Consider the following 26403-nt stretch of genomic DNA (forward strand, 5'->3'; position numbering starts at 1 on the left):
GTGCAAGAGTAACTATAGGCATGTGCATAGCTCGTTGTAAGATAGCGCCCTAATAGCTTAGGGCCAGATTTTCCAAGGTATTTAGGGACCTGAAGAAGCAGACAAGTGCCTCGTGGCATTTTCAAACGCACCTAAACATCTAACTCAATGGGAGATAGGCATCGAAATACCTTTACAAATCTGATGTTTGGGGCCTGCTCCAAAGCCCATTGACATCAGTGAGACTTCAACCAGCTTTGAATCAGGCCTGCAAGGACCAATCCTGTTCCCACAAAAGTGAATAAGGTTTTTTCCCCCCCACTGGCCACAGGCTCAGGCTCAATGTCATTTCCTAAGAGCTATAGCTTGGCTTGCACCAAAGCCCCGTATCTGAAACCTCTCTCACGTTGGAGTGTTCCAGAGCAGAACATAAATTTTGTAGCTCCGTCCTATTTCCATGCAGAACGTGACAGTAAATTCACCCTACAAACAGAAGCTGCCTTTTCTTTTCTTTATTTCTTGCCTTGCATTCCCTCGCTTTGGTACTGAAATAATAATCGAATGCCTCTAAAATGATTTATTTAGCAAAAGGAGCAGCCCGATTATCTTTGTGTATGTTAGGCAGCAGTGACACCATTTTTACACTCGGCAAAATAATGGTGTTTTTACACCAATCTATCATGCTTAAATGGATATACATGCCCAGTTTTTGTAAATGATTACGGACCATTGTTTTATGGTTCTACAAATTTTTTTGCGTCAAATGGTTTCTTTTTGGTATGAAATAAAATCCCATTAATTAGCAGCAAGCTTGTACCATTCCAGAGCTGGCAAAAAACTTCAGGGCAAAGCCCGGAGCTCATGGGCTTTGGAACTGGCACCAAACAAATAAATAAAAAAGAAGAGAACAACTCCATAGCGAAACATGTGGTTGCGCTTTTGCCTCATTTGTATTGTCAGCCCAGTGATTTACAATGGATCAAATTCGTTCCAGAGCATGAGAGCAGATTAACATGTTTTTTGGAACAGAGGGGAGAGATATTAGACTCTTTTCCTAGAGGTGTGGCACGCCTGCAGTTCACTGAAGAACTGCTTTCCGTGAGGAACGCGTTCTCGCCCTGACCCTGATTTGTGGCTGCTGCAACGTGTGCAGCAGGTTCAGAGTCCGATAAAACTTTGCTGCCGCATCCTGTGCGATTCAAAGTCTGTTTTTTGACTTTGAATGTGCTCTTGGCTGGCCAAAAAGACTCACCAACTTCTGGACAGTCCTTCATTTGCCTATGTTTTTTTAAATAAAACTTGATTTCCACCAATAAGTGGCTGGCCAAAACCATCCTGTGCTGTGAGCCTGGCCCTGCATAGCGCGGCCAAAGGGACAGTTTGGAGAGCTCCCTCTTATTCTAGGCTTCATCATAACTTCAGCCTTTTCCCATGACAGCAGCGCATGCAAGGGGGAGAGAGACACAAACCTCCTGTTCATTCTTTCCTGAGATCCATAAAGATGTGAAAAGAACGGGAGGACTTGTGGCACCTTAGAGACTAACCCATTTATTAGAGCATCAGCTTTCGTGGGCTACAGCCCACTTCATCGGATTCATAAAAGATGGGAGTTATCTTTAAGCGTCACGTCCTGAGGCATGCTGGCAGGGTGTTGTGCGTGTGTCTGTGTGCAGATAGATAAATAGCTATGCATATATGCACACACACAGCACCTACGCTCTTGCTGTAGCATTAACTTATCCAGGATTCTCAAGCTATCTGGGCTAAATTGACTCTGCAATTTTTAAGTGAAAATTGTCTTAAGCAAAACAACCCTTCCAAACAGCTTCCTCCAGAAATGATTGTTTGGAAATCTACAAGTTTCTCTCACATGGGTGAGTCACTAACACTCTCTGAGTCAGGCCCCCTGACGGCTCCATGAACATGACTTCATTGCTGTAGATTTAGACTTACTGATAACTGAAATTTTCCCAAGAAAGAAAAATAATGACAGTGGAAGTCAAAAGAGTGGGAGTTACATATTCATCCCGATGCCAGTGAAACGAAGAGTTGAATAAGTGATTCACATATGGGGGAGAGGAGTGCTAGCGTATATCGTTATGCTCAAAAGGTACATGGGAAAAGAAAAGCACGAATGTGTAAAAAGGATTTGCATAATTCACGGAGACTGTGTTCGTGTGTGTGAGTGCACGCATGCATGTTTGGTTGTTATCCCTTTGTTTAGTAAAATAATGGAGAACTTTGATAATGTGTAGGAGGACAAATTCAGTCATGTGTGAAGGTCCTCAATTCTGGATCTATGACAAGAACATAGGGCTAGTATGAATAGCAGAGCGTGCTTTCTTCAAACTCCAGTACATATAAATGGTGGAATCATGTCTAAGAAGTAGCATTACATCAACCAAGTCATCAGCAGCACTCTGAGCTCCCAAAAGTTCTTCTCATGTCTTCCAACTTCCATGACTGTACTGGTTGCCATTCACCCTCAGAGTCTGGTGATTGCGTTTGGAAGATCAGAAGCTCCGATGCGATTTTTCTTGGAGGATTGGCCTGTCTCACCCAGCCACCCGGTAGCATGACAATGCTTTAGACAATCCTTTCCTTTAGTAGACCTTTTGCTTGGTCATTTCTTTCAAAAATATCTTGAGGCAGGCAAAGCACCTTGACCCAGATAACGCATGTTGCAGATAATCTTTCAAAAGTCTTCTTCTGAACTTGCTAGATGTGCTGAAGAAGTTTCGCAGAGGCTCAGATACCTTCTGAAGAGATAAAGAGAGAGCAAGGGATAAAGAGTAAAATAATGTGGTGGTGAAGGTGTAGAAGGTTTTCAGTCCAGTTCTCCAGGTGGATCTCAGTCCAAATATAATTAGGCACTTGCCTAGATCACGAAAGACACGCATTGTCCCTCTTTATCACGTGTAGATTAAAGGCCAAGGACTGAACTGACCATAGAATCTTAGTGGCTCCTGTTTCTCATAGAAGTGCTTGCACAAAGGGGAGGGCTCACAAAGCACCGTGTGGATACATGTTCAAAGGACAAATGCAGGACTGTGGTCTCCAGGGGTTTCAGTCCCAAAGACTTGCACTCTCCCCAAATTCCTTAAAACAATACTATTAAAAAAACCAATGCAGCGGGTGTAAATAGGATCAATGGAGAGCTTTCTGTTTTCGGACAAAAATGTTGATTGTTCCAGCCCCTTTCTCACTCTGGGGCCTGATTTAAATAAGATACAATCAGTAAAAGGCATAACTGTTAGAGAAGAATTCCTGTTTAATTATAGACTAATACAAATCATACAAAACAAATGAAGTGCAACAGATGAGAACATGTGGCTGCAAAGAGGATCCTGAGATGAAGGTGTTGGTACAATGAATCCTTCTGGATGCCATCAGTGGAGAACACAAAGTGAAGCCAGATGTTAACTATTGTGTCCTGGCTAAATTCCAGCTGTGTGCTTAGTTAACTTTCTGCCTACCTGTAACTCCCCTGGAACAGCTGTTCCAGCGTATTTCGCTATATTTCTCGCTCCAGTCCTTTGAGTTGGCATCACACAGCTGTGATGGGATGTACGTTTTATGGAAGGAGAGGGAAGTTGCCTAGGTCATCAGAGTCAAGCTGAGTTGTTTGTACTTCTGGCTTCGGGGGTTGTTTTTAAATAGCATTATCACCTCTACAGTGAGTGCAAATAGGCTTGGCAGGTGCCATTCCATTGAGAGGAATAAGTGGAAATTCTTGCCCATGTTGGCTTTGCCATTTCACTCTGGGGATTTTTTTCTTTCTTTTTAATGTTAAAATGTATTTGAGGCACTTCAAATTCAAGATATGTCTGAATTATAAGAAGGACAACAAAGTGGAGACCTCTGGATGCTACCCTCACATCCTTAATCCTTATCTCTTTGCTGTCAGTCCATTTAGACCAATAAACTATCACCAGTAATGGGCAGTAGTCAGTTCTTCACCCTGCAGTAGGCAGTTACAGGCAACCTATCCTCAGGGAAGATTCCCTCCTAACCACTCCATAGTTAGAGACTGGCTTGAGTCCTGAAGCATGAGAGTCTATATCCCTTCTCCAATTCCAAACTTTTTTTGTAGCATTTACTATTATAACTCTTGGTATTATCATTCTCCATAGAAATTTCTAATCCATTTTGAATCCTGCTAAGCTATTGGCCTCAGTGATATCTTGTGGTGGTGAGTTCTACAGGCTGATTGTAGCTGTGTGCAAAAATGTTTCCTTTTATCGATTTTGGATTTTTCAGCTTTCAGTTTCTGTGACGGTCCCGTTGTTTTGAATCATCCCACCATGAAACTGGAGAATAGAGGCTATGTGATCAGGTGTACCAGGCATTGTCTGCCCATCAGAGGCCCTGCTGCTTTGGTATATCCTGCCATACAATGGTGTCCTTTTGAAAGAGAAGAGCAGCAAGTTCAGACCTCCAGGGGTTGCATAGGGAGGCCTCTCAGGATCATCTTCTGGCAGAACCAGTAGGAATTGGTCCTCCAGTGGCTAGAAGGGCTAGAAGCAGGCAGTGGCCAATCTGGGCCAAGTAGGCCAGATAAAAAAGGCTGGCTGCTTCTTGCAAGGGCCAGTTCTGGGTGATGTTGGAATAGGAGAAGACTCTCCCTATCTTCATCCAAGAAATCTGGCCTGGTCAGGGGCCTAACTCAAACAGCATTTTGGTTTGCCCACCGACATGCTGTTTGAATTTGCCCAGGTGACCATTTTCAGTTAAGTGTTAACTAATTTTCTGTAAAACTGAGGCCAGCCCCTAACATGCCTCCTGGGCAAATTCAAACTCAGGAACTAATCCACAGTAAGTACTTTATTTGAGGAATTTAGCCTCTTTCTGGTTGTGAATTGCCTATGAGCAGTTAGGATAATTGTGAATAATTATCAGTCTCTTGATAGTTTGCGAGCCATTCATTGTGATTATTGAGAAGTAGAGTGGCATTGGTTGGTGCTGATTGGGCATATAACATCAAATGATATTGTTTCTTTTCCTTGATTGGATGGATCAGATCTGTTTGGTTTTGAGCACGAACACTCACATTGATGAGTCTGAACTTTTTCGTGCTGTGTTCGCTAATATTCTTTTACAGTTTATTATTTCCATAAACATTGCCATCATGAAACACATTCACAGGCAACAAACACAAAGTTACAGTAAGTAGTATTTTATTATTACTAATATTTATATTGCAGTTGCACCTAATGACCACAAGCAATTTGTGCCCCATTGTGCTGGGTGCTGTACAAACATATGACAGTCCCTAATCTTAAATAGTGCCTAGAGGCCCAAACCTGTTCTGGGCTATATTGTGCTCGGCAAAGCATGTGCACATAGTAAGAGACAGTCCCTGCCCTGAAAAGCTTATAAACTAAATAGTCAAGACAGATAAAGGGTGGGAGGAAAAACAGAGGCACAAAGGCGGGTGGCTAGGGCTAGCAGGGGCTCAACACCCCCCAAATCTACCTACCTATCAGCTCATCAGCTGCCAGCCTCCCTGGTACCTATGCCCAGCTCAGTAGGCAGAGCCCTGATGTGCGCCACTTGACACTGCAGTGGGCTCCTTGAGCCTCCTGCTAGTGGTGAGACCCAGTGGGCCGGACTGGGGAGCTGGAACCAGGCCCAAACCGAATCACTGCTGCCTGGGCTTGCTCTCCAACCCCTGGGCCCAACACCATGGGACAGGAGGAGCCAGAGAGAGTGCAGGGCTGGGCAGGCTCGCTCTGCAATCCTCGAGTCTAGTGGGATAGGAGCAAAGTTGCTACTGCCTAGTGTGAATGCAGATTGGTCTCACTCTTCAACCCCCCTGGTGGGGGTAAAGCTGGCCCTACGCGCACCCCCCGGCCCGCCGCAACAATATTTTCATCCACCACCTGTGGGCATAGGGAGGTGAAGTGACTTGCCCAAGGTAACACAGCTGGTTAGTGACAGAGCTGGGACTAGAATCCAGGTCTCCTCGCTCTATCCAGTAGCCTGCACTGCCTCCCGAAGTCAAGGTCCGTTTATTTCAGCAAATGTTGGTGGGAGCTGTTTTGAGGCATTTGCCCTGCTTTCCGGTAAATGTGTTGAGCTTCCTGACAGAGAAGTGTTGCTGTAGCCTGAGGTTCACAGACCGAACTCGCAGGGTCACACGCTCAGGCCCTTTCTGAGGCTACGCCGAGCAGTAGCATCGATGTGGAGGTCTCGTCCTGCTTGGTGGGGGGAATGATGACCAGAGGAGGCTGGAGATCAAAGTGAGGGAAGAGTAGGCAAATCTCCCTAGTTGTGTAGCAGTGCAGTGAATCCCCTGTGGAGCAAGTGGTGCATTGACAACGCATCTTTCCTTGCTTGTGCACAAATCCGTGCTCTAGGAGAAGATACAGGAGACCACTGACGCAGAGAATTCCATCCAGGAATCCAGTGCAAAACATGTATACGTTTGCCATGCTTTAGGGTTGCATTTGCATCCCAATTCTCCTCATAAGGAGCATGTGAGCAGCTTGTAAACTGAATGTATTTACTGGGCAACATTATTCGAGTGCAACACCCCTTGAAGTCCTTGGGGTTCTATCAAGTGTTTCTGAGAGGAAAATTTGGCCTGAAGCGTGTTCATTAGTCAAAAGCTGGCCCGGGCTCTGAAATGTGGTCATTAGCGTTACTAATTCCATGATCAAAAAAAGAGAGAAGAAAGTAGAGTTAGCGTTGGTAATCAGTGTGTGCATTTGCCAGGAGGTTTCATTAAAAGATAACAGATGCTTCAGATTTAACAGTTCTGTGGGATTATTAATTTGTTTTAAATACATCTGCTACCACTGAATACTGTAGGACTACAGGCCCATTCATAACTGTGGCTTCAGTTATGCTAACAAACAGATTATGTATATTTTCCTACTGCTGAAGAATTCACGTGGCCAGGTCCTTGATAACCAGCATGTCCAGGGAATGGATAAAGGACTATGCGTTTCAGTGACTGCCATAGGGTGTTCAGGCCTTTGGAGGCTTATTATTCTGGTCCCAAATCTGATGGCGTGACTGATTCTGTGCCAGTTTCTACGTGGTCAAAGCAACTTCCAGAGAGCTGCTGCATATCCAAAGCCCTGGGTGGGTGCGCTCCTTGATCATTGAGACAAAACTAAATGTCCAATTACACTTTCTCTTTGAGTAGTGAGGGACCAACGTGACTCTTGGTAGTACCCCCACAACTTCTCTTTCTTTGAGGTGTAGGAGAGCAGGCAGGCTGGGAGCTGTAGTCCATTGTGGCAACCCACGTTCAGATTCTTGGCTTCTGGCAAGATGATAATAGGAGGCCACCTGTCTACAGACCAGAGACCTTGAAGGAGCCACTGTCTCTGGATTGCCTTTCCGGGAAGCAATGGGCGTATAAAACAGAAAGACACCAAGTCTATTTTGTAGTTGTTTTTTAAAATGGCTCTGAGAGTATTGGAAGATGCCATGAGACTGTGTAGCTTTCACTCCCTTTCAGAGCTGCTTAGAATAAAGATACCCAGACAAAGGGATTTTTTAAAATATTCATTTATTTATTTACTTCTTGTTAAGACATTCCAAAGACATTACTCTCGGTATGGGGCCTGTGGTGCTACTGTATAAAAGACACAAAAGACACCTGGCTGATTTTCATGGTACTTGGCGTTACCTGCAAGTTAAATTCCCTTTGCAGTTGTTCTTTTACACCATTTTTTTCTTTTACGAAAGGCTTTTTCTCTAACAAACAGCATTTGCCTTTTATGACTGGGGCACAGGTTCTTGCTATGTGGATTTGACAGCTGCTTTTCTAACCTGGGAAACAAATGGGAGAGAGAAACTGATTTTGTGGATCTTTGCTTCCATTGTTCGTGGTCTAGCATTTTTTTTTAGAAGGATGAAAAAAGCGGTGGGGAGTGCTAGCAGATTACAGATATGCCTCAAACCAAACCTGCTGATCTAAACACCTCCAAACACTACTCAGTTTTGACTCACCCCTTTTGCAGACAAATCTCCCATTGGGAGCGATTGGGAGTTGACATACGTTGGTGTAAATCAGGAGTCACTCCTTTGAAGTCAGCCAGAGTTAGAAGTCTGAGTACAAGGGTATGCACTCTGGTTGCTAGCCTGAGCTGAAGCTCTTGCCACCAAGTCTACGCTGCTATTGTTACCAGTGTTAGCTAGATTAAAGCTGACACATTTACACCACCCCGTCCTACAATCACACCTGCCACTTGCAGAGTAGACATGGCCAAGGAGAGAGGTGTGACTGGGGCCAGGAACAGTTTGAGACTGCTGTCTGCCAGAGCCTCCCTGAGGGAAGGTGGGACTCTGGTGGGACTATTGTTTGATTTGTCACCTGTGATGCCTGTGGGCGCTGAGTCCATCTGCTGTAGATGGTGCGCCGTGTGATGGGCATGACAGCTTTCTTCCACCCAACAGGGCACCTGGCGGTAGTTGGTCCTGAGCTCACGGTGACCTGCTCGCAGCTCTGTTATTTCAGTGGAAGTTATTTCGATTGTGGAAACAACTACAGGCTCCAAGCAGGGATCTGGGCTCCATTGGGCTAAGCATTGGACACGCACAATATAAAGTCCCTGCTCCCAAACCTTGCTTTCTAAATGGATGACAAGTGCCAACAAATGGGGTGTGTGTGTGGAATGGGAGGGCAGAGAAGGGTAAAGACAAGGTAGCCATGATCTCATTGCAGCAGGCATAATGAGCAGCGGTTTTGGCTCACTCATTGCCCAACTGTGGTCGCGTGTTATTTGTAGGGATCAGTGTAAGGAATGAAGGGGCTCAGCACTTCTCAGGGTCAGACCATTTTAAAGGGCAAGGGGAACATTTAAAAAAACACTTAGATTCCATTTTCAAAAGTGACTTAAGCACGTAGGGCTAAACTTTCAGATATACTTAAGAGCCTAAATCCCACTAGGCACCTACTCTTATTGAAATCAATGGGAGTTAGGAGCCAGAACACTTTGGAAGATCCCAGTAGGTGCCTGGCTGCACCTTTAGACACCTAAATACCTTTAGGAGTCTGTCTCATTTAAATTCAAAGGCACGGAGGAGCTTAAGTCCCATTTTCAAAAGTAGCTTAGGCCAGGCCTGCAGTACAGACCTAAAACGGTATAATGATGTCGCTCGGGGTGTGAAAAATCCATGCCCCTGAGCGACGTAGTTAGCCTGACCTAACCCCCGGTGTAGACAGCACTACGTTGGCAGGAGAGCTTCTCCCGTTACCATAGCTACCGCCTCTTGCGGAGATGGATTAACTACACCGATGGGAGAAACTCTTCCATCAGCGTAGTAGCATCTTCACTAAAGCGCTACACCTGTGCTGCTGAAGCATTGTACGTGAAGACAAGCCCTTAGACACTGTTGAAAAATTCCCCCTGAGTCTCATTTAGTTACCTATTCAGCCTGATAATGCATGTTTTTACCAGCAGAAAGATATCCCCACTGCATAAGTCATGAGATATGTTTGGCCACGGCTCATTTTAGTGGAGGCTAACGTGTATTTAGTTGTGGATTTATGGTTTTCAGTTGTATTGCTTCTGTGATATCTCAATGAAAGCAATACCTTCTCAAGAGCATGAAAGGATTAGAATCTTGAAAGTTTTGGTTAAACCCATAAAGAGCTACATCTAATAGGCAGCCAGCACACAGCAGGTACCAGGCACTGGCTGCCAGTTCCCAGCTATAAAAACACGCCACTTGTACAGTTCACGCAACATGCACAGATGCACTGTAAATGGCTGCCAACAGGGAGGAGGAGAAAAGGAGACCATTTGGATGGGAGAGGAGAGGAGTTGTGCATTTCTTCCCAAAACAAAAAAAAAGAGCTCGATATGCAGGCGGAGTTCTTCTGGCAACAATAACATATGGATGGGAAGCACATTAGTAGATTTTCCTAGTCTGGAGCGTGCAGATGTTACTGCGTCCACTGAAATCATGGCAAAAAGCATACAGCATAACTCACCTACTGCACTGGTGCAATTTTGATCTCCCCCTGTGAAATCAAGACGGATTCCATTGAAGTCAATGCAGTTGCACCAGTGTAAGCCAGAATTTAGGCCCTACTTATTCTGGTCTCAGGAGTGGTATTTTGATAGGTAGAATATTAAATGCTGAAGATGGACCTGGATCAAATTTCTGGACTTTATGGAAGTTCAGAACTAAACGCAGACTTTACAGCTGTACCCTATTGTCTCTGAGCCCAATAAAATCCTTGATCTGAACCAACCACAAGCCCAGTGAAAGTTTAGATCTAGATCAGATTTCATGGCTTGGAGCCATCACTATTTAGCACACGCAGTATGGTCCTGACTCTGCTCTCACTCAAACTGGTGTAAATCAGAATTAAATCAGCTGAATTTCCCCAGTGGTATAAAGCTGGTGTAATTGAGAGCAGATTAGGCCCAAAGGATTTCCTGAGGAGGAAATGAACTCTCCTCTAACCCTGACCTAGACTGAAAGGTCATCCTCTTTCAGGAGGAGCTTTGCGGGAGCCTGAGACTCAATTCGGACTGATTACCACGGCACGCTGTTGGGGAGTATGAAGCTGAACGATGGCTAGTTGTGTTTCAGTCTCACCCCGTTCTTGGTTTGTTAGGAGAGCTGATGCAGCGAGGAGTGGAAATCTAGAATGAACTCACACAGGAAAATAAATGATAAAAGCCCAAAGCATGTTATCACCTGGGGGTGAACACTTTTCAGAAAGTGATCACTCTATATCTGACCCATCAGTCGTCATCCTCAAAGGAAATCTGCACAGCACCTTCAAAAGATGAGCCTGGGAGCTTTTTTTTATGAATTTCGCTTGTCTTATGGACTCTGACCCAGTTCTGACCCATGGCCTCTTCCTGGAGCCCAGTTTCAGCACTGCCCTCAGCCCAGTCCCGACTCTACATATAGTTTTGACCCTTGGTACCTGTTCTTGACCACTGCTCCAACCACCAGGTCTGACCACCCAGAGCCTGCTATCTGTGAGGCATCACTGAAGCATTTCTGAATCAAAATTTTTGGTTTTCAGCTGAAATGTTTTGTGCTAAAAAGCCAAAGTTTTGATGAAAATGAATTTTTTTTTCATTTTGATCAATATTTTTCATGGAGGAAACCCCCCACTCTCCCATTTTCCAACCATTCCTTGTGTAAATCTTTGTGAAACATTTATGTTTAAAATCGATTCTGTCTGCAGACAATATACCCTCGTCTCTGACTAGAATGGCTTTCAGTGTTGTCCATGAGTCATCAATGTTCCTTTTACTTTTACCATATATGATAGAAAAAACACTCCTGACTGATCTCAGAAGACACAAACAAACCTGGTATTGCTTAAACACCACCAATAAATATTTGCTTAAGGTTAGAGTTTGGACAACCCATAATAACAAATACAGCCTCCTGTCTCAGGGTTTTGTACCCGTGTCAGTCACTATAGTAACCTCAGGCCTTCTTGCTCTCTATTAGATTGCCAAAGCAAACTCTCTAATGGAATTCTTGGAGTGTCAGACCCTTCTCCCATCCTTGCACGAGCCAGCACACTAGATATGGCTCCTGAGTTGTTGTTTTTTTTAATACTGCGATTTCCTGAAGAATAATCTATTTTTTTCAAATATATTTTCATAAAAAATACTCTCAGGATCAGTGCATTTCAAGTCCTGCCTCCAATGGAACGAACTCCTGGCATTTTCTTGTTGGTTATTTTTGCATGAAATTATTAACGGCGTGTTTGAACTCTCTGCTGTTATTATTTACAGCATCTCTGTGTCTCATCTCTCAATAGCCATCCGTCAACTTGCTCAAAGTTTGCTGCATGTGAATCGATTGATGTAGTTCCATATGCAATAGATCGCTGTGTCCATTTGCTTTTGTTCTTGGACTATGCCAATGGAAATGCTGCTGGAAAAAATTCTCCAGTCGAAAAGAGGTTAGGTGCCTGATTATTGGGATTCTAATTTGCAGGAGTTTCGTTCCACTGGTTTTTTTCTTGGAGATCTTGCTGTTTTCCCAGATGGTGGAAACATTGTGTGGTCAAGCCTGTCAGCCATTAAAAAACCCTTCAGAAACCAAACCAGCGTGGCGCCAGGCGTGCCATAAGCATCTAGTGGGAATCGCTCTGATCTCTATTTATAAAAATTCCCATTATGAAGTACAACAAGGCAGTCTGGTAAAGCAGATACTGTTTCCATAACACTAGCAGCTCCTTGACTAGTAAGTATTGGTTGGTGAGTATTTGGAACTGGTGCCTTCTGTTGGATGGAATCAGACTTGCCCAAGTGTCTAATTGTAACAGCCTTGAAGAATTCTCCTCTGCAGCAGCCTGTGCCTTTTCCTTTTTCTTTTCTGAAGAGTGAGCAAAATATCATCAGTTTTCCTGTCCTCCTCATCAAAATAAGGGTTGGGCAAGTTGATTTTGTGTCTAGGCTCAGTGCTTATATGTTGCTTTGATATGATCAAAGTGCTCTATATGTTCCCCTCCAGTGGCTGGGAGACATTCAGAGACCTATTGGTACTCTAGCTGCTGCGATGGAGATTCTCTTTTAGCTCAGTTACTAGGGGTCTCTGTTTCTGGAGTGGAAGGTCCTGGGTCGTAGCCTTCGTGCCACATGTTTGTACCATCTCTGCCCCAGTTTTCCTACCTGTAAAAATAGGGATGATAATATTTACCTGTGTCATGTTGCGTGGGTCAGTCAGTCAGTGTGTGCCCCGGGCTTTGAACATGTGACGTTCAAAGAGCCGAGTGCTGCCCTTGGATGGACATGTTCTGGCACCTGTTTATTTCAGTGGGAGTGGCACATAGCCAATTAGTGCCTGATCCCATGCCACTGAAGCTTTACCATTGGCTTTAGTGGGCACAGGATCAAGCCCTGAATGTAGAGGGCCAGATATGGATTTTAGTGAATGCCGATGTAAATCTGGAGTAACTCCACTCAGGCTAGAATGTGCTGCTTTGAACTGTACAATTCATTGCACATTAGGACAGTGTCTACGTTTTTTGGTTGAGTCCATGGGATTTCTTATTTCCAAGACAAAGTACTTTGCGTAGTTAAAGTGAGTTCCCTTTGAACAGATGTGGCTAGTTTGCAAGGACTCTTCCTCCCAGAGTTCTGATCCCAGCCTTATATGCTGAGCTGGATTTGAAAGCCCAGGGTTTAGACATTGTTTTATGGCGCCATGAGAAGGTGTGCCATGAAGGCTTCATGATGTTGGTAGGTTGCTGTGCAGTTGGTTAATGTGAGTATCCAATGCTTGAGAAATCAGTGGAAAATAAAAATAGCTTAGTAAATGGCCTTGTAACTATATAGTGTCCAAGTTACATTGCATTAAAACACCATCCATCATGCGAGTTTGTCTCTGAGTATTCCCTGGGCATGCTGTCCAAAAGTCCAAGCAACTCCAGACACAACAAGTAATTCCATCTGCCTGCCGTAAACAGAGTGAAGCAAGCATCTTGGCTTTTAAACGTAACCCATCTTGAAAGAAAGCAAATACAATTGACAGCGTTCTGTGTGACTTGTTAGCCTGTATTTCTGCTGGATTTTTCACTTCTCTAGCAGCTGGGGCGAATGGGAGGAAGTATTTAGTAAAGTCAAAGCGGTGCACTGTTGTGTTTAGGTGTCCTGTGTATCGCACAGGACGGGGGGTCAGGGAGATCTAGATGTTAGTCCCAGCAATAGTGTGAACATAAAAGAGGAGTAAGCAGTTTATTCATAATCACACTTTACGTTCAACAGAGAGTGCCCAGTTATCTCTCTAGGTTACTTATCTTGCCCCCATCACCAGAGTATCTGAGCACCTCACACGCTTTGATGTATTTATCCTCACTACATCCTTGCAGAGTAAGAAAGTGCTATTATCCCTGTTTTACAGATGGGGAAACTGAGGTACAGAGAGACTGAGCGACCTGCCCAAGGTCACACATGGGGTCTGTAGTACAGCAGGGAATTGAACTTAGGTCTCCCAAGCCCCCGTGTTACCAGCTGTGCCTGTTACTTTGGGGTATGCTCATTTATTAGGGTTACTCTTTTGGGGGGGGCGGGGTTCTGTAATTCTATTAATGTTCTGCTTATGCCACTTGTGTGTTCATATGGAGCTCTTCTCCTTCCGTCTGCAAGTCCCTTCCCAATGGAGCTACCCTGCAGGATCAATGTTCCCCAGCACTGGGTTCCTGATGAACACACACACACACACACAACAGAGCAAGTCTGAGCAGACCGGTGAATCAGCACTCTCCAGCTGATTCCCTTATCTGTCCCTGTACTCAATGGGCTGGGTTAAGCAGCACTTTCAGCTGCCCCCCCTTACGTGCCACAGGTTCAGCACGTCCCTGTCCCCACTTTCGTGTCACAATTGTACTGGTCGTAGCCCACTTGATGAGCAAACTCCACAATATTTTTGGGCGCTACAGGGATCTTTAGCTTAGGTAAAAGAAGCATTGCTGCGGAGTAAATGGGGGAAGCTAAAAACACAAAAGAGTAAAATTCAGAGAGAGAGAGAAGCAACCAGCCTAACCATAAAAGTTATTTATTGAATACGAGTACTAACTGCACAAGGAGAGCCTAAACAAACACAACTGTTACATTATTAAAGGTTACTACCTGAGGTAGAAAAGAAAACAGAGCGGGAGAGAGAGAGAGGGATCTCACCCACTCCAGGAGGCTTGAACTGGTCAGGGTTCCCAGGTGATGGTGGTAGCTCAGGGTCCTGAGTGCTGGAGACAGGCAGAGCCCCCAACAGGATCCGTCAGGAGATGGAGTCCCAGTGGAACTGATGCAGAGTTTGTATCCATGCATCAGAACACTGATTGGAGGGTGAGTAGGGATTTTTGTGGAGAAAATACAATGGTTCAAGGGAGAACATTAGATTTGTTTATAGGTAAACTGATGACTTAAGGGTTTCCTTTAGGATAAACAATAGGAGCTGATCACTCTTGGCTATGGGTGGTGTTTTCTTCCAGGGAGCTCACAATGCAACTAGGCTGCTCAGTATTTTGGATATCAGTCAAGGGTTTCAGAGTAACAGCCATGTTAGTCTGTATTCGCAAAAAGAAAAGGAGTACTTGTGGCACCTGAGAGACTAACCAATTTATTTGAGCGTGAGCTTTCGTGAGCTACAGCTCACTTCATCGGATGCATCCGATCAAATCAAATAAATTGGTTAGTCTCTAAGGTGCCACAAGTCCTCCTCTCCTTTTAGTCAAGGATTTATTACTAGAATCGGTCTGATAATTGCTGAGCTGGGTGTGTGCAGGCGTAGGTTCATTAACAGCTGGAGCAGAGATTCCCATGATGCAGTGCATCCCCGCTTTTCTGGTCCCAGACTTCAGTGCGGTCCTCTGTTCTTCATTCTTTATGCTAATCCCTGTCCCATCTTTCATGCAGATGAAGCTAGGGGAGTTCTCTGTTCTTCATTCTGTATGCTAATGGAGATGTCTTAATCTTGTCACCCTTGTCAGGAGGGGTCTAGGTGTGTCTCCCAACGCCCTTCACTGCTCTCTTCAAGCCTTTTCTCTGATCGGTTTTGGCTCAAGCAGAGGCTGGTGGTGGAGGGGTGTCTTTCATGAGTCAGACAGGCTAGATACTGCCCCCTGGTTCCCCAAAAACACAGAGCTGACTGGTATCACCAGACTAGCACCCGTTAACCACTGCATCAAGATGGGATGTGCAGGCCATTTTGGTGTCTCACTGTGTGGCTCTCCAGAGTGTCCCTAGGAGAAGTTCCTATCAAATCAAGCGACTGCTTGGGATTTTAGGGGCTGATTACCAGCCAGGGTGGCGAGAGAGGTAATCCCAGTTTGGAAGTAAAGTGGGGGCAGCTGCGCTGTTCAATCTGAGGACTTTGCAGAGGGGTGGATGAGTTGTAGGGCTCTGAGACATGCGCGGGGCTTGTGCTGACCACAGTCCTGGGCAGGAGCTTCCCTGTTGGGTTTGTGCCTTGGTTTTGTGTGTTTGAGTGTATTGCCCATAACCTGGCTGGGTGGGATCCATGGAGGGAATGCAGCCAGAGAATGCCAAGTTTGGAACAATCTAGGCTAAACGACAACCTTTCCAATAGACACCCCACTTGGAGTGTTCAGCCTTGGGGGTACCCAGTCATGGGTTTAGAGGGACATCAGGAGTACAGCGGCAGCCCTCTCCCACATTCGTCACACCTGTTGTTGGCATTTGTGTATACGCTGTGTATGGGGACAAAGGAAGCTGTGTGGTTCTGCCTCTCCAAATCATTTGGTGGAGCACGTCTGATGGCACTCAGGAAGTTCATCAAGGGCGTATGGCTTATCTACATGTCCATCACCCAAGGATGGGCTGATCTGAGCACTGTGTGAAATCACAGCCTAGATGACCAGGGCATGAGGAATTATTATTTGTCTTTTGGTAACACGCAGTCAGGATTGAGGCCGCCTCCTGCTACGCAGTGTACAGCAAGTTCACATCCTCAGGCACGATTTAGAATTAGCCGGCTATGTATTTATTACTATAATCTCATATTTGTATCACAGTACTCCAAGGTTATGATCAGGATCTGGACCTTGTACTTTACACAGTCCCTGCCCTCAAGAGCTTCCAGTCTAAGGCTCTATATCCTGATTGCAGACATTTGGCTCTGTGACTGCAATGCGCTGCCCTATCCCCTCCATCCGCAAACAATTAGTTTTCCTTCCTGTCACCATTCATTTCAGCATCCAGCCCCTCTTCGTTTATAAAGGCCCTATTAGACTTGCCCTCGGCTGACTCCCTCTGTTCCCTCCACTTGCACTGTCGCCCCTCCTTCCATTCACACCATCTCTCTGCAGCTCCTGCCATCTGGAACGGCTCCTCTGTATCTCACTGTCTCATCAGCTCTCTCTGTTGCTTCACATCTCAGCTGAATGCCAATCTGTTCTCCCCTGTCTGTGCCTCTCCCTTTCTCTGTACCTCAGATAGTCCTACTGAGCACTGCAGCAGTATTGTCTAGCTCTGTAACATGTCTTGTGTGGGTACAGTTGCTCTGAAAGTGCTATGCACAGTGAAGTTGTATTGTACTGTACTTGTATTGTACTGTACTCCAGGTAGAATCAATGACTTGCTGGCAGCCTCTCCCCTGTATTCTACAAGGGGCTGGGTTTCATTGGGGCCCTCGGTCCTGCCTCATCTCACAGGCACACAGTGTTTTTTATGTACATGCACTCTGGGGAACTAACACCTTTAGACTTTGCACACGCAAACCTCCTTTGGACAAGTGGGCTTTGTACCTGACAGTTCCATCACCTGTGCATGCAAGTGTGAGCCTCTGTCAAAGCTCATGTGTTCAAATGGAGGCATGGGCCCAGAAATCAGCCCCCATGTATCTCTTCAAAGAACATAAGAATGGCCATAGCGGGTCAGACCAAAGGTCCATCCACCCCAGCATCCTGTCCTCCCAACAATGGCCAATGCCAGGTGCCCCAGAGGGAATGAAGAGAACAGGTAATCGTCAAGAGTTTATTGGTATCTCAGTGTAACTCTCTGGCATCTTACTGCCATATCTACAGTGGACCATTTATTTTTGGTTAGTGTTGGGCATGTGGAACTAGTGGTGTCATCATAAAAATACAAGTGAATAAACTAGCCTAAACTAAACTCCATATCCCCCAAATGAGAAGTGGGTAAACTCATGTTTACCCTTGACTACATGACTATGTGGAACCACTGGAAGTCCTTTCACACTGTGGCTTTTGTGGGACTCCAGTTAGAACCACCTTCCAGATCTTCTGCACGCTTGTGGTAATTCCGTGCACAAATGACTGTGCATTAATTATCTCCACATGCCAGGTGGATCCACAACTATGATTCTATTTTTGTGCATGCATTTGCACACCTTAAGTACTAGATGCTTATGTAGAAGAGAGAACATTTTAAAGAATAGAATTCTCAGACGCCTGTTTCAGAATGGCTTTGACTTTTCCCGAGTGCAGTGAACACAAACAGATCTCCTCAAAGGCCAGGGTGACTGGGAAATTATTAATTAGGTAGTGAGTGAAAGAGGAGATTGCAGTGTTTGGATTTCCTTTAAAGATCATTATTTTTATCCTATGCTGACATAGCCCAGCACAGCCAAACACAAATTTCCATCTGGGCAGAACAAACACAGAGAGAAAAGTCCTAGAAAGATGGAAAGAAAGGAGATTGTTGCACATTCTGAGAGAGATGATGGTTGATAAAGTTTAATCAAAGTCTGGACACTTATTTTAAAAAACAAAATGAAAACATATTCCCCCCAAAAAGTGAAAAATAGGAATACAAGAAGTGATTTGAGAACAAGAACCAAACTGGACCTCTCCCAAACTCTGGAAGTGAATCCAAGTCAAACTCTTTTTCTGAGGCCACTTCCATTGTCTTTTTTCTATACCCTTCTGCACTTATACATTTCACCCGGAACTGAAAATTCTAAAATCTCCCAGAGTGTACTGGAATTTCTTATGATCTATCCAGCCCTAGTTTGCAAATCAGAGTGTTTTAAGACCCAATCCTGCAAGGTCCAGAGTACCTTTGGCTGCAGTGGACCTCAGTGGTTGTTGAGGACACCTAGAGCATTACAGAAAGTACCTTGCAGAATTGGATTCATAGGTAGTTTGGAGAAACATTCACACTTTGGGGTACTTATCTAAGACAAACATCCCGACTCCTTTGATCTTCACTGATCAATAGTAAAAGTGATAACAAGAAAAGAGATGACTGTCTGGAAATAGGTCCAAGATGCAAAATTAAAATCCATACCTAGACTTCAAATATGCAAGAGTTTTGGATGATCCTTGGGGTTGGTTCATGCCCTTCTCTTTACGTTACCTTGACCATTAAACCAAACCCCGTTGTGTATGTTGTTTCTTTTAGGTGCTCAGGAGGTTTCTGCTGCCATTTGAATCACACTACAAATGATGATGCACTTATGAAAAGAAAAAGTAAATCATCCAGTTGGACTGTGCAACGAGCCCTTAGAAAAAAACTGACTTGAAAGGTATGTGAGGTTTAGAGTCTGGAGAGTACCATAGCATAGCCGCTGAGGAAGTTCATTTCAATTTGGAAGAACTGTTCAGTTCATCCGACGTTTTCCCCTTTTCTGTTCACAACTTTTCCAAGAGTTTGTGTGAGCTGGTATTTGGGGAATGGCTATTCCATACTTACATGCTGGCAAAGTTATGGGTGTGGGAGTATGGATATTTGCCATTCGTGAAAGAAACGCTTGTGCAGTTCTATTACATTTATCATCTAATCAGAGAACAGAAACAACAGCATGTGGCTAAGGTGGCCAATTGTGCACCATGAATAGAAAATAGTGATGTAGCTGAAGTGAACAGTCTGTGAAGAACTCACTGGCTGAGATTTTTTTGCATAAAGGTGTTGGACAAACAATCATGCCTAGTAAATAAATTAGTCAAAATCCAAGCCTGTTAATGGGTAAGTTGTGAAAAGGAAAAAAGGGTAAGACTGGAATAAATTGTTTGCTCCTAGAGATCCTCCCAGCTCTAGTGATGTGCGTTCCTTCTGCACAGTAACAATGTGCCTTCCCCTCCCTAGCCCTTTCATGGCAACCATCCTTCTGGGAGGCTTTCAACCTTCCCCTAATTAGTATCACAATAATGAAGCTTGACTTAGAAAATATTATTTTGTCTTTGACATGCTTTGCAATTTGATATCAGAACAGCCTGACTTCCGGACAAATGAGCTTCTCTAAGGGACAGGCAAGCCAGCTCACTTTGCTGTCCTAGGAGATCGCCAAGTTTAGGGAAAGCTTTGTGTGGAGATTAAAGGATCTGTGGCAAGGAGCCAGCCGTATCCAGGCTTCAGGAATTGCTCATACTGGACATACTGTATTAACGATGCTGGATTATGATTACAAACAAAAATACACTATGAATAGACAATACGTTGCTACCCTCAGGCCTCCACAGGTTAATGCCAGCATTTCCTTCAGCCAAGATTAGTGTGCAGCAGACTAGTAATAATAATAGTTTGCATACATGTAGCCCTTTTTATCTTTTATCTCTAAGGCCAGTTCTTAATTTGTGCCAGGGCTGAGCCCTGTCACCTCTCGGCTTGGCAGTTCATAGCCCTGGCACCTCTCGGCTTGATGCATCAGTTATGAATGTTTGAGCCCCAGCACCTCTTTCATTACAAATTAAGACCCGTCTCAGGCCCTACTTGAATTGCAGGATGATTGTCAAAACCCTGTGGCTGAGTTGTGGACAAGCCATGGAAAATTCCAGAAAAGTAATAATAGACCTCATTATTTGCAGTATTAAAGTCCATTATTATTTTTCTGTAATTTTCTACTGCCTGCTGCCTGGGGCTCAGAGCCGGGGGCTCCCACTGCCGGCCACCCGGGGCTGACAGCGGGGGCTCCCGCTCTCAGACCCAAGGCGGTGAGGGCTCTCCCTGTCAGCAATGCACACGGCAGGGCTCCCGCTGTGAAAACTGTGGTAGAAGCCTAATATTGCAGAATCCACAATATCACAAGTTAAATATGAGCTTAGTTATTTCCGTTTTAAAGATGGGGGTAGCTGGGACCTAGAGAAACAATTTGCTCAAGGTCATCACAGCAAGTCTGTGGTAAAGCGGGGAATAGGAGGGTTATGGTGGATAATCAGTTTCCAGCGTGACACTGTGGTCAAAAGGGCTAATGCAATCCTGGGATGCCTGAGCAGGGCCATCTTGAGTAGGAGCAGACCGGTTATTTTACTTCTGCCTTTGGCACGGGTACAACTGCTTCCAGAATCCTGGGTCCAGTTCTGGTGTTTGCAATTCAGGAAGGATGTTGATAAATTGGAGAGAGTTCAGAGAAGAGCCACAAGGAGGATTAAAGGGTTACAAAACCTGCCTTAGAGTGATAGACTCAAAGAGCTCGATCTGTTTAGCTTCCCAAAGAGAATGTTAAGGGGTGAGATCGGGAACGAACTTTTGAAAAAGGGCTCATCAGTCTAGGCACAGCCTCTTCAGAATGTGGGGTTATCCAAACAGCAGCAAAAAGCTGGTGAGCCCATGTATGACTGCAGCCCTAATTACCATGAAACCGAATCCTGGATTCCTTTGTGTGAGCGTGTGAATGCTTCCCTTTGAGGGATGGCCTTTGTTTCTATAGAAAACACAACGTGGTGAATTATGGCAAGGAAGAGAAAGAGGCCTTTAGTACCTTCTGCAGGAGTTTGCTGGCTTTTGTTTCATTTCAAAGCTTTCCTCTCCTGCAGGGTTGGAGGGAATTTGCCAACATGCAAATCTGGCTGTGGTCCTTGTTGTCTTTCCCCTTTCACACCTTCCCTTGGGCCAAATTCAGAGGTGATGTAAACAGTATGAGTTACATGTCCTGGGGACAGATTCTGATATCTGCTTCAGGCTGTTGGTGTAAATTATATCATAAACTGGCCCAGTGAGTGTAGGTTGCTGTATATAATGAGATAGGGGAAAGCTCAGATTGTTTCAGGAAAAACCACCAGCAGCAGTGTGTTTTTTCTTGTTGACCTCCTTACACTCTCCTGGTGTTTGCATTTCCTGGGCATGTGCATAGGCACTTACCCATGTGTGACTTCCACTGGCACTTACCTTGTCTCTAAACTGTGTGTTCACAGAGATGAACTTTGCAATGGCAAAGTATTTCCCGGAGGTAAATTCATTTTATAGGATAATTTGTGGTTCGTCTTGGTAGCAGGAAACAAGCTCACAAATCCATTGTAGGGAATCACTAGGAAGAAATGTGTCTCCTCTGGGTAGGCAGGGAGATTCTTGTAATCAGACAGCCTTCCTGTTACCCTGTCCACGTACTATTGTCACAATACTTAGCAAAAAAGGACAATTAGTGTGGTGGTATTTATCTTAAAGTCTCAGAAGAGGCAGCTAAGGTGTAAATAATGCAGGTGAAGGCCTGTGGCCATGCAGTGGGAACATCATTCGACACCTATGCTATGAGAACACTTCCTTGTATGCTTTTGAAGCCAACATAAACATGCGCGGATGAGTGATTTGCACAGCTGATGGGAAAATGTCTGGTGTATCAGTAACCTGAGTCACACCCCACTTTGGATCTGCTCCAACTCCCAATCTGGCCAATGGGAGTCTTTCTATTGACTTGAATTGGAGTTGGATCAGGTCCCTAATCCCCACAGGACACTGAGAATTTGAGGTCCTGCCAAGAGCACCAGAATCTTTGTAGAAGTGTGTGTGTGTGGGGGGGGGGGGGGGGGCGACCAATGCCAAAGAGTCCCATCCCTCCTTGCAGCTGGCTGCTCCTGCTGTGAACTTCTCTCTTCTGTCACCACAGCAGCCCCTGGTGGGGAAAAGGTGTAATTGCAGTGCCTCCCTGGCAGGATCTATTATTTTGCTGGGGGAAAAAATCTACAGGGGACATGAATTCTGCGCATATGTTTCTTTTGTTAAAAAGGGAGGGAGGGGCATGGCCTCTGACCCCCCTGCTTCTGGTGCCCACGGGGCCTGCTACATAAAGGCCCAAATTTTCAAGAGCAGCCTCTTACTTTGCTCTTGGATAATTGTAAGAGGGTACCAGATGGTTGTGTCTCTAGTGATCAAATATGACAGATTTTTTTTTTCCCAAGGCCAGATGACAAAATGGCCAGAAGAGTGTCTCTCAGCTTTCTGTTGCTTTAATTTCTTGGCACCACATTAGCAGATGTCTAAAACTAGGAATCCTTTTCTCCTCCAGCTGAAAAAGCTTTTACAGCAGGTTAAATGTTGTGTCTAAGCTGCCTTTCAATGGTTTTCTGCAGTATAAAGTGCACGGGAGTGGAGTGGAGTTTAATATGTTTGGTTCCTTTGGAACAGGGAAGCTTTGAATGCATGGACTAGTTACGTATTCCAGAAATGAATTGTATTATCCTGCTGTAGGTTTTTTAAAATAAAAATAGGTTGGCTGAACAATGCTCACCGTTTGAGCGCTTGCTGTATGATGAGCAGTGACTTGAAATATGTTGACTTAACCTACAGTGACAGACTAAAACTTTATTGTTTCTAATTTTAATACATATTTTACATAGGTGAGATGACATTGTTATTAAAAATGAAAACATTTGTTGATCTAAAGCATAAATGGACAGGTTTCAGAGTAGCAGCCGTGTTAGTCTGTATTCGCAAAAAGAAAAGGAGTACTTGTGGCACCTTAGAGACTAACCAATTTATTTGAGCATGAGCTTTCGTGAGCTACAGCTCACTTCATTGTGCTGGAAATGGCCCACCTGATGATCACTTTAGATAAGCTATTACCAGCAGGACAGTGGGGTGGGAGGAGGTATTGTTTCATGATCTCTGTGTGTATATAAGGTCTGCTGCAGTTTCCACGGTATGCATCCGATGAAGTGAGCTGTAGCTCACGAAAGCTCATGCTCAAATAAATTGGTTAGTCTCTAAGGTGCCACAAGTACTCCTTTTCTTTTTGCATAAATGGACTGTAGCCTGAAATCCTTTTAAGTGGTCTATCCTTCTCTTGATGTAATACACGTGAGCTTGTGAGCATAAACAGGGTCCACCGATCCCGTGATATGCATTGGGGCCAAAACCCAATATATAAAATTATCTTAAAAACAAAAAACAACCGAACTTCCTACTTCCTGTTTGTCCTCAGTGCCTGCACTCACTCTGGGGAATAAGCTAGGACCAAGTTTCATAAGTACAAGTTTAATAAGTGCAGCTATAGTCTGACTTGGAAGTGCTGTGCTAGGCAAAGTTAGATTGCTAGGTGTGTTGGTATGGATATATGGCTTAGCTTGAGCAAAAGTTTGAGGTATATCCAAACAGCAATAATTACAGCTCTGAATGAGCCATAGAAAATGAAAAGATGGGAAAAGGGAGAGGTGACGTGTATTAGAGGTTAGCATGAGGTCTAGGGTTTTTTTGTGTGTTGTTTGTATTTCAAGTTCTGCAACAAAAAGATGCCTGCCCAAACCTTTAGATGACCTGCCATACTTTGAATTGCTTACATCATGCAATAAATAAAGCAACCCTCAATCAAGCTTGCCTCTGAGCTATACCAGCTGCAATCGAGTCATACCATAAGCAAGCCAAAACCTCTATCTGCTTCAGACCTCGTCTCTCTTCGCACATTTTGCTGTTAATCGGCTTTCACTGGGAGAGAGGAAGGATAGTCATGCGGCTGAGGGTATTTGGAATCAGATAGGAGTTCCATTCCTGACTTCACTGTATAACGTTGGTCAAGTTACTTCACTGCTCTGTGCCATAGTTTCCCCATCAGTAATAAGAGGATAATGCTTATCTTTCTCAGAAGAGTGTTATGCAGAGAAGTGGCTGGATTTTCAAAGGTGTCAAGAGTTTGCCCCCCTTTTTGACTTTATTGGGCTTTTTGGGTCTCAGCACTTCTGAAGATCGGGACATTATTGTAAAACAACTGGAAATACTCGTGTGGAAGGTCATAGTGCAGCATGGGTAGATATAAGTGCAAAACACATATTGCTGTTGATGGCTAGATGATCTCAGCTGAAGACAATTTGGAAGTGCTCATTTCACCCAACTGACAATACCCAAAAAGCGCCATCAGTTATTTCACAGAGTACAGCAACATGGAACACTCATGGCCATCCCTTCCAATTCCCCGCGGCATGAACATAGCATGGGGCTGAAGCTATAACTCTGTGTCTCTCTCTTTTGCACAAAGTTAGCAGCCTAATGTTGATTGTGGTTTGGAAAACACCTTCGTCAATGATATGGTCCATGGGTTCTCAATGTGTGGGTTACAACCATCCTTCTTTTCTTTATTGCTGGATGAGATGGAGGGGTCAGGGCCCAGAAACAAGGGGAGGAGGATGTGAAAACCTTGTATTATAACGTTGAGTCGTGGTATGGAAAACATTCATAACTGCTGCTTATGGGCAGTATGTCCCTGTTGGACAGACTCCCACAATACTTGGGAATATACATGACTGTATATCAGACGTGTCCCAGATGACTGACATAACAAGGCTCCAGCCCTCCACTTCTCTGAGGGGAATTTGTGATCACGGAACCACTGTAAATATATGACTCTTACTTTTGGCAGCCTCGGCCAAAGAGCACTCTGCATTTATATTTTGAGAGGGTTTTTTCCCTAATGTTCTTCTTTGTGAACTTGTATGAAACACATCCGAGAGCCAGGAAACCTTTTAAGTCTTCTTCCATCTGCTTCTTTAGTCTACAGTACCCTGAGGTGTACAGTTAAAGTGTGGGAAGCATGTGTGCGTATGTCCTGATGTTCCATGATCAAACAAAGAAGTGTTTATTTCTCTATATAGGCCCCACTACATATACACTTGATTACAGTGTACCTTCCCTGTGGAGAACATAGCAAATACTAAAGGGCTCTTTCGTCTAGCATAGAAAGTCAGAACAAGAACCAATAGCTGGAAGCTGAAGGCAGGAAAATTCAGATGAGAAATTAGGCACACATTGTAAGCAGTGAGGGTGATTAACCACTAGAACGAGCTGCCAAGGGAAGCGGTGGATCCTACATCTCTTGATAGTTTCAAATCAACACTGGATGCCTTTTTGGCAGACGTGTTTTAGCCAAAGACCAGCGATCATCCTCCTTTCCTTTTTCTGTTACCACGGTTGGGTAAGGCCAACTTCTGTTGGTTGCTTGGCTTAGTAACGACCACCAGCCACCTCAAGTGTAGGCCCCTTTTACTGATGGGGGATGGAGGCACAGAGGGTACATCTAGTGATGAATCAGCTGACTCGGACTCGCAAGGCTATAAAATTGCAGTGAAGATGTTCAGACTCGCTGGACTCTGAGACTCTGCAGGTGGGTCTCTGAGGGTCTCTGAGCTGAAGCCCGAGCCTCTACACTGCAATTTTATAGACCTGCAGCCCAAGCTTAGGGTGGCCAACTTTTCAAAAGGCAAAAGCGGGAAGCAGGAGCCCCTCTGTCCTCTTTGGCTGCCCCCATCCTACTGCTCTTCCTCCCGAGGCCCTGCCAGAGAACAGCCCCTGGCCTGTGTCCCGGGCTCCCCACAGCAGCCCGGGCTTCCTGGGTGGTTCTTACCACAGCCTGGCTCTGGATTCCAGTCTGGCCGGGGCAGGGGAGCAGGGGGCGAGGCATTGGGGGAAGAGGAGGAACAGGGATGGGGCCTTGTGTTGAGGGGGTGCTAAGGCCCACCTTGGCTCCCCCATCTGGAAGAGGCTGGTGCTGCCCCTGAGCCTCAGGCAGGCATGCAACAGTGCCACAGGGAATCCGGGACAAATGCTATCCTGGAGTCATTCAGCCTGGGACCAGGACTTGGACTTTGTATTTTGGGACTCTCCTGCCCAATTGGGCCTTTCCTGCCCCCCCCAGGAGCACACTCACCCCCACTACTGTCACTGCATGTGATCCTAGGGCCCCTCTCAGGCCCAGGAATCTCCCTGGCCTCCCCCAGGCTGGGTGCTGGGGGGAGCTGCGTGCGCCTCCTCCCCTGCTGTTGCCCCTGACTGTAGCCTCACTGGGGGCGAGGGATGGGGCTGC

The 26403-nt window shown here is 45.1% G+C and overlaps 1 protein-coding gene across 1 annotated transcript in view; it reads left to right on the forward strand.

Moving 5' to 3' along the window:
- The window catches only part of ZNF469 (zinc finger protein 469), a 408895-nt gene that overhangs the window by 130415 nt on the left and 252077 nt on the right, over window positions 1-26403 (forward strand). The window contains exon 6 of the mRNA XM_073308156.1: window positions 18804-18927. The gene's annotated coding sequence lies outside the window, so the exon portion shown is untranslated. The remainder of the gene's footprint in view (window positions 1-18803; window positions 18928-26403) is intronic.

This window comes from Lepidochelys kempii, chromosome 12, assembly GCF_965140265.1.
Source record: "Lepidochelys kempii isolate rLepKem1 chromosome 12, rLepKem1.hap2, whole genome shotgun sequence".
In the NCBI taxonomy this organism is placed as follows: Eukaryota; Metazoa; Chordata; order Testudines; family Cheloniidae; genus Lepidochelys; species Lepidochelys kempii.